Source organism: Lacerta agilis, chromosome 6 (assembly GCF_009819535.1).
Source record: "Lacerta agilis isolate rLacAgi1 chromosome 6, rLacAgi1.pri, whole genome shotgun sequence".
NCBI classification, from domain to species: Eukaryota; Metazoa; Chordata; class Lepidosauria; order Squamata; family Lacertidae; genus Lacerta; species Lacerta agilis.
The window spans coordinates 13023920-13036538 of record NC_046317.1 but is presented as its reverse complement, the minus strand read 5'-3'; the positions used below and the strand labels follow the sequence as shown (position 1 = coordinate 13036538).

At 41.5% G+C, this 12619-nt stretch overlaps 1 protein-coding gene across 1 annotated transcript in view; it reads right to left on the bottom strand.

Moving 5' to 3' along the window:
- Positions 1-12619, bottom strand: part of CDC73 (cell division cycle 73) — a 113428-nt gene that overhangs the window by 25897 nt on the left and 74912 nt on the right. The gene's annotated exons all lie outside the window — the stretch shown is intronic.

The following is a 12619-nucleotide window of genomic DNA, read 5'->3' as shown; positions in this document are numbered from 1 at the left end:
GGCTTGCTTCAAGGTTAAATCCAAGTAGGACCGCAGCCTTCACTTTGGAGTTGAGAGGGGAGGGATATGACATCATGACACCATGGGAAAAGTGTGCATGCAAATGAGGTCATAGCCAATAATTACAATTGTCACACACAACTGCCACGGGGAAGTGGCCCTTCCAAAAATATGAATGATAAATTTGACAATGCTGTCCAGAAAACCCCACACTTAAGACAAGAAAGGAATGTCCTGGGTAATTACTCCTCTAACTAGTCTGTTGTACTACATTCATTTTTCTACTCAAACAACTTTCCATATTTCCAGTGATCAACCATCAGTTGCATATCCCCTGCTCGTTTTCCATTGCATTTTTCAACGTTAAGCCTCCCTGCAGCTACAGCTACACACAGGAATGATGACAATGTGCTGCTACCTCAGATGTCATGCTGGCCTGCACACGGGAATAGCTGCATGTGATTGGCAGAAACAAATTGATGCAGCCACAGCCCTCATTTATGTTCATCGGCCCTCAATTACAAGGTGTAGGAGAACAGAACATAGGGAGGAAAATATTGACTGGGATCTTTGGGAAGGGGCTATAAATTGTCATCATGTGCTAGCCACTAGGATCCCCACTCAGACTTTTACTGTCTTTTGTGTTTCCAGCAAAAAGTGATCACAAACTTCCAGGGTTTTTTTTTTCTGCAGCCATAAAGACTAGCAATTTGCTTTAAAACCAATAATGAAGGAAACAGATTAAGATTCTGCTTAGTTTGGCAAGTGCATTATTCCACATGCCATCAAGCAGATGCAGCCAAGAAGGTTTCTAAATCCCATGACTGATCACCCAGTACGGTCACAGATATAGCTAAGCTGTTCCCAGATCCTTCGCATATTTAGGTCTTGGATGGACAAACACATTTGAACCCTCCCTTTCCTTTGTCTTAGACGCATGCAATCAACTCAACTTAGTGGAAGTGTTTTGTTTTTAAAGCCTACATAGTGCCATTCATGTAACACCAATAAAGGCATTTAGACAACACCGTCTCATTTCGTGTGTACAGGTTCAGATGCAGAATAATCCACAAAAACTGCATCCACGCCGTTTCCTGCTGCCATTAGACATTCAGTGTCAGTTCTTGGCATTGCTCAAAGCAGTCTAGCTCAATCTTCCTCGTCCTTTCCTGGCACCAGCAGAGCTATGGGAATGGAGGGTGAAAGGAAGGACAGAGAGAACGGAGCCCGGGGCTGTTCTATCGGCCAGGACCACATGAGCTGAATGAGATGACAACTGAGCGATTCTAAGCTAGACAGAAGCTTATGCCAGCAGCAAGGAAGAGAGCCACTGTCATGAAGGCAGAGGGGTGGGGATTAAACGCAGAACTTCAAGGCAAGGCAGAGTTGGAGAGGAGAATTACTTCTGTATGCTTTGTTGCGCGCACCCAAGCGACAAGAAACCCCAGGGGTTCCAGTGCTTACCCCAGGGTTCTGTTTCCTGGGAATGTAGGTCAATGGAGACTGTGCTGTCTTTAGGACTCAGATTTATTTATACATATAAACAGTCTGATGGAAGGGTTCACAGTGTTAACATGCCAACAGATCTTGTCTCCCCATTAGGTTCCAAGATCCACAAACCATGACTTTAGCTTCTGAGTCTAGTTTTCAGTACCAACTAACACATACCCACACCCACGGCCTATTGCTCTCCATCCTAGGATGATGTGGCATCTAGCCAAGTAAGGGTACGAAAAGGTCCAGCCATTTGTCTCCATGGCAACAGAGCTCACGATGTAAGATGCTGATGATGGGTACCTAGCTGAGCAGCAAGCGTTTGGCCGGTTCAGCTGTTTTCTCTCTTTTTTTCCAATCAAGAGGCACACAAATTTTATCAAATAAATAAACTCGATAGATAACAACACTATGACAAAGCATGATGGACATTAAAAAGTTGCATTAGCATTCTTCTGAGGTAAAAACTGGACAGGTCTGTGCCTTTGTCAACCCTCTCAGTCCTTGCTGCTAAGGTTTTAGATAGAACGGAACCTTTATTCTTTGTGCATGCTGATAAGTATGGTAGTATTTCATGCAATACTTATTACTTTGCCTAAGGGTCTGTTTATTTCTTGTTTGAATGCATGTGCAAGGAGAGGCTTGTGGGCTTTGAAAAGCCAGACAAGATTCAAATCCCAGAAGGGCAGTAAACATCCTACAAGAGCATGATTTTTTGTTTTTTTTGTTCAAAGGCTTGTGGGACAAAGCAGTAAAGGCATGGAGGGATTTCTAATTTTGGAGCTTGCCAGAGGAGTGCCATCACTCTGTTTTCCTCGGCTGTTTTTTTCCAAGGTTCTAAAGGCAGGTGAGGGGTGAGGCTGCTCTGTGAAAACAGTGTGACTGTGGGACGGATAGGGAGGAAAGCACAGGAGGACAGGTTAATATGACAGTTTTAGTTCTCTGATAATAGTCCGGAGAGAAAGCTAAGGGATTGGGGAGGGGCAAGCAGAACAGGCTGGGAGAGAATGAAATATTTGGAGGAAGAAGAGGGAGGGAGGGTGTGCATGAGAGAGTATTCAGCCTCCATTGATGGCGGGAGGAGAAAGCTATAGAGAGGACAAGGAGTTGGAGGGGGCTCAGGTGGACGTTTCTGGGGTTAAAGGGCATGTAAGTGGCTGGGGTATTTGCAGAGGTGGGAAAGAAAGAAAGAAAGAAAGAAAGAAAGAAAGAAAGAAAGAAAGAAAGAAAGAAAGAAAATATGAATGGGAGGGCTGTTCAGTGTCCGTCTGTAGTAAATGTCTGAGTGAAATTTATAGGAAGGGATGTGGAAGAGAGGAAGGATGCATGTGGGACACTTTTAGGTCCCTGCAGCGGATATATCTCACTTGGGTCCCTCAAAGAATTCTGTGCCCCCTCTGTCTTTCATATTCTTTCCATGCTGATTTCAGTTACACAGAAACATCCCTCTCCAACTAGCTTCTATCAGTCTTCTCAAATCAGTCAATCCACTCTTTTAAACACACACCCAATAGCAAAATACTACTAGGGTCAAGGTTATATCCTCTGTTTTCAGGGAACAAAAGCAAGCACATAAGCACAACATGTGATATATCAGCATTTTACTAGGGTGTCTGGCTTCTCAAAACTAGCCTTTTTGCCTCGCCCGGCCCTTATAAAACCAAGACTGTAAAAAATTTATAGAGGAGGAGGGTAGGAATCACTTGTGGCCAATCATAATGCACAAGGCTGTGAGCATGAGCAGTGTTGCTTTTTTTCTGCGCTGAAAGGTCCCAGAACAAGACAGGCACCCAACGGGTTGCAGTCCAAGCTATCTGCAGTGTTTTTGCATATTACTTTATTTTGAGAACTATCACCATCTGAGAAAGAGAGAGAGAGATACACAAGTGGAGAATGTGGTATGTAGTCTGAACCATAGGTGACAGGGTAAGTATTTTCATGCTTTAAAACAAAAAATCATTGGTTTGGACAGATGGGGTGGGAAGAATGGTGGCCTCAATGGTGGTCAAAATACTCATGCTTTGACTGGGCTCCATGACCCCAGGACACTACCCCCCCAACTCTGTGGATAAGGCAGGAAAAATGTGACTGCACATCCTGGGTCCTCTGTATGGTTGCTGCCTGCCCTGAACCCCTGCTGAGCTTATATTATTTACATACATACATACATACATACATACAGTGGTACCTTGGTTTGCAACTGCTTTGGATTACAACCGTTTTGGATTACAACCACGTCAAACCCGGAAGTGTGTGTCCCCTTTTCGGATTACAACCAATTTTTGGGGGGAAGACCCCATTGGCGAAAGCGTGCCTTGGGTTACAACCTGTTTTGGATTACAACTGGACCTCCGGAACGGATTATGGTTGTAAACCAAGGTACCACTGTGCATATGGGGAGGGTGGCAGGTGGGCCACCTCTCATGGGGCATTTAAAGTGCAATCCTAAGCATGGGCACTCAGAAGTAACTTTTTATGGGGGTTACTCCTGAGTAAATTAAATTAGGACTGCAGCCCTTACTTGTGAAGAGTTGCTGGATGCCCTTCTGTGGTGTTGCGGATTTTGTTGTTGTTGTTGTTTTACAGTTGATCATGCAACATGGATGCATGCCAATTTGGAAGCGCAAAATAATGCAACCCTCACACCACTGTTGAAATAATATAATTGGGGCTAATGGCACCCAGAGAGAAACAAAGGATTGATTCATTCACTGGCTGCAAATACAGAAGACTCAAAGGGAAGACCAAAAGTTTATTCAGTCACTGGCACTTTCTAGTTTTATTATGGGCACACAGAAAACTGCCATTTGAATGACATTCAAGTACATTTTAAACAAGCCCAATGCAAATATTAGAAACAGCAGGGGAAAAAACAACCAGTCAGGACCAAAGGAAGGTAGAAATTGGTCTGAGGAGATTTAAGTATTAATCATCTAGAGAGAATATTAGACAACAGAGAGAAGAACAATAGCAAAAGGAATCATAATGACCAGTAAAAAAAAACAACACCACCACAGTGTAAATATATACAAGGAAAACACTATTCTGCCTTTGTAAGTTTTAATGCAGTTTGGCACATACATGATGCTGTCACTATAATTAATATCTCCACAGATCAAAGCCCACTTTGATGTTTCTGGTCAGTGCTTTTTTCTCCCCTTTAAAAACATTTTTTTCTATCCTCTTATATTATTAAGCAATGCATGCAAGTGTGGCGTATAAACCACTATACTGCTGAATAAGAGTTTAATTTTCTCTCTCTTTGAAATGTTCAGTGCTGCTGCAGGTTAGCCTCCTTTCTCCTGCTGTGCTGAATGAAAGCTTCATAAAAGTCACAGTTCCTTTTAGAATGTGAGAGAAGTATTTGTGACAAGCATGAAGCACCACCAAGGAGTTAGTTTGGTGGGGAAGGATTGTACAAACCACAAGGTTGCACTGTGTGAGGGGCAATGTCCCTTCCATACACCCGTGGGGCAATTTCTTGACATTCACAAGAAAAAAAATATGGGACTAGAGTTCAAAATTCATGAAATCATCTGATGATTCAGGAGGAACCTGCCACAAGGAGAGGATAATGCCACCAAAATCTGGAGGGGTCTGGGGTGGGTGGAGGTATGAACCACCCCCGAACAATTGTGCATTTTATTGTATAAAAAAGTACACGTTGCATGAAGTGTCGTGCGTTGGGTGGGGAGTTACACCGTTTTAAAAACTCTCTGGGGTGCCCTGAAAGTGAAGGTTTAATCACATTTTGGTGGTGCAAGGCAAAAAAAAGGTAGCCAGAATAGCTTTGCAAGTAATGCTGAACCCTGAAATAAGTCCATAAAGGGAACTAGCCTACATATATGTAAATTAGCACTCAATGGCCTAAAAGAGAATTGTTGTGCAGAGAACCTAAACAAATGGGATACTTCTCTTGCTCTAGAAGGGTTGGAGAGGCAGTTGGCCCTTTACCTTTCCTGCCCCAACCTGGCCACAGTGATCCATGTGACGGTAACCTCCTGGCTTGACTACTGCAATTTGCTCTATGCGGGGCTGCCCTTGAAACTGTCCCAGAAAACTCCAGCGGGTGCAGAAAGCTGCAGCGAGGCTCCTCACGGGGTCCTTGCCATTGGATCATACTCACCCAGTGCTCTACCAGCTGCCCTGGCTGCCGGTAGAGTATAGGGTCAGGTTTAAGGTGCTAGTTTTGACCTTTAAAGCCCTATGCGGCCTAGGACCCTCGTACTTATGGGACCGCCTCTCCTGGTATGTCCCGCAGAGGACCCTAAGGTCCATAAAGGGCCCTAAGGAAGCCAAACTATCTTCCACCAGGGCTAGGGCTTTTTCAGTGACAGCTCTGACCTGGTGGAATGCTCTGTCCCATGAGACTAGGGCCCTGCAGGACTTGATCTCCTTCCGCAGGGCCTGTAAAACAGAGCAAGTCCGCCTGTCCTTCAATTTGAATTAGCCTGATCCTCTATTTCCTTTTCCCTTTCCTCTTCTATGAAGAAACCCTTTCTGGGACTCCACATTTAAATTCTTCCCTGGTCTCCTTGCTGGTCCTAGTAGGACCAACTTGGCCAGTTAGCCCTGGTGATCATTTGATGTCTACTGACTGGTTGTTGTTTTTTTACTTCTTCCCCAAAATGACCCCTGAATTTTTGAATTTTATTGATATTGGTGCTGCATTTTATGTTATATTATGCTGTTTTTAAGTCACATTTTAATCAATGTTTTATATTTGCTGTTAGCCGCCCTGAGCCTGGTTTTTAAACCGGGAAGGGTGGGGTATAAATAAATAAATTATCATTATCATTATTAATAATAATTATAATAATAATTACATGCTGAACTATCTCAGTTGCTCAGTGCTAGGATAATGTAACAGCACAAAAACCAAACCTACATGGAGTGACTCTTAAAATCATGAAAGATAACTATTTGGTGCATTCTTCACTTTGACCTGCCGTTTACAGAAACTCGGTTTGATTATTTACTATACTGATAATAGACAAGAATTTTTTTTACTATACTGATAACAGGAGAAAATGCTCAGCTAAGAATAAAAAAAAGTTGACGATCTCAAAGCAAACTGCTCAGTTGATCTTTCATCCATTATTGCTCAAAGCCACAGCGTGAATCCTCATAGTAAATACCACTGTGCCTTTGTTTACTGTTTATCAACAAATGAGAAAGTGAACAATTGGTTTAAGTGATACAACTTGCTGGGAAGGAAAATAAGGAAGGCAACAGTGACACTTGTGGCCATCCCTAGATTGACATTGTGGATAGCGGTAATTTGTTTTTACATTCAGTTCAGGCAAACCTTACGATAAGAAAACAAATGCCACTCACTTGCAGTCATTAACTACCATGTACACATGGCACACCTACAGCTCAGACAAATTGGCACAGCAATAGAACTAAAAAAGAGAGAAGTAAACTGTAGTAAAGGCTGACTACCGTTAAAAGAGTTTTTAAACTTGTACAAAAAACACCAGCCTGTAAAAGACAGAGGTCACCATTGCTTGTGAATGGTTTGCATGCTTTTATATGACTGGGCTTCAATGCAATAAACACAGAGGCAAAATTTCAATCCTTCCTCAACTGCTTGTTTCATGTTTTCTGTGGACAGACCTGGCAACTTAACTGTGTACACATGCCATTTGCACTCAACAGTGTCGGGCATGTATTTTGCTGTTTAAACACAGGTACTGTACCAAAATTTAAAAAATACAAATCTATTCTGCCTTGGAAAATAATTCTTTGACTTGGTTACAGAGTAACCAAGGGCAATGTTAAAATATGAATGCAATAATCAGTTTTGAAATGTCTCTGTGTGGCCAAGATACTATCATTTTGCTTATTGAGAAAGGAGGAATCTAATCAGATTTTATCGTTCTATGAATAGCAGAAACAAAGACTCCGTTTAGACGTGCTCCCCCTCTTGTTCTGCACTTAACAAAGAGGAGATAAGAAGCTCCAGCTACAATTTTAAACCAACCACAGTTCCCTATGACATGCAAACTCACTAGGCTGTTAGAACAATCCACATTTTCAGGTTTCAGATTCTGATCTACCATCTCTGACCAGTTTAAATAAACCAGTTTCCTGGTTTAGATGTCATGGAGAACTTGAAAATATTGAAAATAGATCGAACATTCACACTAGTGTGCATAAAATAGTACGAGTGAATATTTCAGAATATGCTTCTCGCAACTTTGTAGCAATAGGTCCCCAATTTATTATCATCCCTTAGGAAGTACTACAGAGATTATTAACAAACAATTCCACCTGCAGGTTTAAAATTTAGATGAAAGACACAATACAAAAGGAAAAAGGAATGGAGAGGGACGAGGAAAATAAGCGAATTTGGGTCCAATTCTTATAGTTATGTAACTGCCTTTCTGGTGACCAGCTGGAATAGCTGCTGAGGAAGTAGTTTAGAAACAAAATTCTTTATGGTTTCAAATAACTAGGGATCTGCCAGACAGATATGCTCACCTCAACAAAGAGGTCACAAGTTCTATACTAATGAAACCATTTTTTCATACTTCGACAAAATCGTTTAATGGTGCTATATAAATAAAGATTGTAAAGCACAAGGTACTTTAAGCAGGATGAGGCACAAGCAAGTGGTCCCTGACACTTCCTATCCAAATTATAATCTCCCTTGGTTTGTCACAATTGCTCCCTTAAAATCTAAAGCCATGCTCTTGCATTCAAGTCCCACACTACCACATTCTTTCCTTGAGAGGCTAGGGTGCTCACTGTAGCTCTCTAGTCACACAGCTGTTTCCCTAGAAGAAATGTGTTGGACAAGCTTACTCCGCTAGCCTGAGCACCCTAACTGGGCTAAAGTTAGATGAGGAAAAACAACTATTTTTGTTGTTCCATTGTCATCATTACTGGATTCCCTCAAGAAGAGCTCTAGCCAACACCTGAAAAATGAGAATCTTATCGGATTAAAGTCTCTCCGCTAGAAGGATTTCATCAGTTTGACCTACCTGCTGCTGTCCCAATGGATCACCGAAAAGTACTTTCTGCTTTCAAAAGGAAAACAACAACAAACATGCCCCTACTCTGAGAAGTGAATTGCACTGTATTAATGTTTAGGAGGCTACACCTCTGCCTTGACAATGAGAACAAGAGAGATGCAATTGTAAAAATTACATGAAGAACACTTTCAAACAGGCCCAGCCTAAGACCTTTTGATGCCTGAGGCGAAGGACAAGGTGGCACCTCTTCCCAAATTCATTTACAGAAGCTGACTGGACTGGCGGTTGAATCTCACTTCATCCTTTGTGGCTGGATAACATTCTCCACCACACCTGAGGCAGCAGCCTAGAGATCAAGGAGCCCAGGAGAGGTCATGGGCAACAGAGGGGACAGAGCTGGGGCCTCCGGAGGAATAGACAGAGTATCTGCCGCCTAAGGCGGCTGCCTCACTCTGCCTAACATAGGGCCGGCCCCACTTGCCAAGAAGCAAAAATTTGGCTTACTGTTTTGTGATTTGTTTGGTTCAGATACAATGAGGATGCAATTTGTGAAAAAAATATATACAGTGGTACCTCGACTTACGAATTTAATCCGTTCCGAATGCACATTCGTAGGTCGAAAAATTCGTAAGTCGAAAAAAGCGATTTCCCCATAGGAATGCATTGGAAATGAAAATTCGGAAAAATTTATAAGTCGAGTAAACCGCATCTAAAATTCATAAGTTGAGTAAACCCCATCTAAAACCGCCAACGGATGTCCTTCGGATGTGGAAAAATTCGTATGTCGAGTAATTCGTAAGTCGGGGTACCACTGCAATTATTTTATAACATTCATACATGGCTTGATTGGGAGGGAATCTTATGCCAGCAGAGCACAAACATCTTCTGTCTGGTTTCTTCTGCCATTGCAGCACCACGCTATACAACCCACAATGTTTAGTAGGACACACACTATGCAGAGGCTTTTTTTGGAGAGTATGCAGGGTTCCAAGGGGGATGAGGGAAAGGAAAATACCCTCTTTGTAAGCTTGCCTTCCACTTGTGCAAAATTTGATACCACCAATAATTTCTAACACACAGCTGCAACTTGCAATAAAAAGGTTCTATACAAAAGTAGACTGCGGTCGCTTTCACACAAATTATGACTTCAAGAAGCCCCAGAACTACTGTGCATACTTTGACTATCACTTAAGGGCATTTGAATATTCCTAAAATAGAACAGTTGCACTCTGCAATAGTTATTAACAACAAGTGATCATCTGACCATGCCCTAAACTATCCCCAGGATATAATCTCTAGGAACAGCTCAACTGCAAATGGTCCATTTAGTAAAACTAAGCATTATAAATGTCATTCCTGAAAATTCAGGACAACATTACATTTTCAATGGACTGTCTAAATTCATGCAAGCTAAGGAAAACAATACTAACAGCCCATTTTCTTTTTAAAATAGGAAAGCAAACTAATCTATCTCTCTTGCTTTTCAGATAATCTGCTGGTATGCTTGAAAGAGCTGTGCATTTCTCAGTATTAACAAAAAGTGTACCAGCAGATTATAATCAAAATACACAGCTTTGTTAAACATTGATTCTTATTTAGATATTGCCTGAAGGTTATATCACCGTTCTGCTACCAACACTCACCTTAGTGAGCTCAATTATTTGAGGCAAAAGAATATTCTATTCCTGAAACATGCACATAGATATTATGTTGGATAACAAACCCATTCTTTAAAAAAGCAGCTCCCTTCAAAGGAACAGATTTATTGCAAATTAAACCCTCCCATACATTGGGGTCACAACTGAAATCAAAGGGTATGGAAAGCATGAAAAACTCTCCGCTTCAACTCTGTTACTTCAGTTGGTATTCTTCTACATTTAAAGTTTATTGGGGTCACTCAGAGCCCAAGTACCCAGAATGAAGGGAAAATGAAACACTATACATACAAAGCATTAGAGTCACAATGACCCCAACACAATGAAAACTTTAATGAACAAGACAATGGCTTCCTTGACTGAAAAGATAAAGGCAGAGTTAATATTACCCTTTTAATTTATTTATAAAAACACTGCGGACGTTTTCTGTTGAAAAAAATGTACATGAATGCCAGTTTTATAAAGAGAAGTGTAAAAGCAGTGTGGCAAAGAAAGCATCTTCATTTATAGTCATTCACTGCACCCTGCCCCACCTATAACACAGGAAAGGGGGGCAGCAGATCCCAAATTCCTATATTCAGGAATTCACACCCTCACTTCTAGTTCCAATTAACAATGGGCTATCTCCACATCTGTGGTGAGCTACATGGCAATTCAGAAAGCTTTCATTATAAAAAACAAAAATGAAACAGCAGCAACAGATAGCTGGCCCCTGTGGTTCATGGGGGGATAGAAGATAATACTCTATAGACCAGGGGTAGCCAACCTAAGGACCAGATCCAGATCCGGCCCAATCGTCTTCTAAATCCGGCCCATGGACGGTCCAGGAATCAGCGTGTTTTTACATGAGTAGAATGTGTCCTTTTATTTAAAATGCATCTCTGGGTTATTTGTGGGGCCTGCTTGGTGTTTTTATACGAGTACAATGTGTCCTTTTATTTAAAGTGCATCTCTGGGTTATTTGTGGGGCATAGAAATTCGTTCATATTTTTTTTTCCAAAATATAGTCTGGCCCACCACATGGTCTGGGGGACGGTGGACCGGCATGGCTGAAAAAGGTTGCTGACCCCTGCTATAGGCAGAAATCTCAGAATCATAGAATTGGAAGGGACCCCAAGACCACCTAGCCCAACTCCTGCACTGAAGGAATCTCAACTAAAACATCCATGACAGATAGCTATCCAACCTCTGCTTTAAAGCCTCCAAGGAAGGAGATTCAACAACATCCCAAGGGAGACCATTCCATTGTTGAACAGCTCTTACTGTCAGAAAGCTTTTCCTGGTGTTTAGTCAGAATCTCCTTTCCTGTAACGTGAAGGCATTGGTTCGAGTCCTACCCTCCAGAGCAGGAGAAAACAAGATTCTCCCTTCTTTCCATGTGAAAGTCTCCTCTTTTCCAGGTTAAACATACCCAGCTCCTTCAACAGTTCCTCACAAGGTTTGGTTTCTAAGCCAGGCCTTTGGGTAATGAAACCCTCTATGACTTTTTAAATGGGGAGGGGGGGAATTGTTTTTGGTTGTTACTATGTTGTGCATTTTTTGTTTTTATATTGTAAACCCCCCTTATGATCCTCAGATGAAGGGCTCTATAGAAATGTAATAAATAGAGAAAGACTTGCTTTGAAGTGTGTGTGTGTGTGTGTGTGTGTGTGAGTGAGAGAGAGAAGATGCTCCTAAAGTTTCTTCGTCAATATCAGATGATTAGAATTCATTCCCCAGAGATGACTTTCAGAGCTTCTTGTCAACTTTCCTTGATCTTGGGGAATCAGCTTTTACAGATCTATTTTACTCCAATGGTACTTGCCCCATTTTAGTGGTCCTTTGCAACAAAAAACTTCTTTTTAAAAATTAAAAGCCAGCTAACAAAAAAAATCCAAGTTTTGCTACTATTTCTTAGGTAAACAAATTTTGTAAAGCAATTTAAGCAAAGTCTGAAGCACATCTGAGGCATACAGTTCTCTACATTTCAGTCTTCAGCTTCTTAGACCCACATATGATGCACTGTACGTACGTTTGATATGGATTTTACAAGCTTTGGCATAAAAGAAAGGGGTTGGTGAGCAGAGATCTGGACAAGGCAGCCTGCAAAAAGAGCACCCAAGTAGAGTGGTGTGTATTAGGAGAGACGAGCATGGAAAATCTGATGGTTCTCCTTCCCTGATTTTGCAGTGCTGAATCAATGATTCTATGGCCTGATAAAATTACAATGTGACGGAGTAACAAATAGATTAAAAAGGCTGCTAACTAATCCATCATCACAAATTTCCATCGAAGGGTTCAGAGAAAGTAGGTTTTTATTATTATTTTAAGTTGTGGAATACTACTCACTAAAAAACAACAGCTGCTGAGGAATGCTACACTATACTAAACAGCTTGTAGTTCTTAGCTTATCTTAATTCAAGCACATCGCTGCATTGCCTAACACCCAACATTAAGAAACGTTTAAGAGAGTGCTAAGATATAGTGCAAAAGATAAAGAAAGGTAATTGG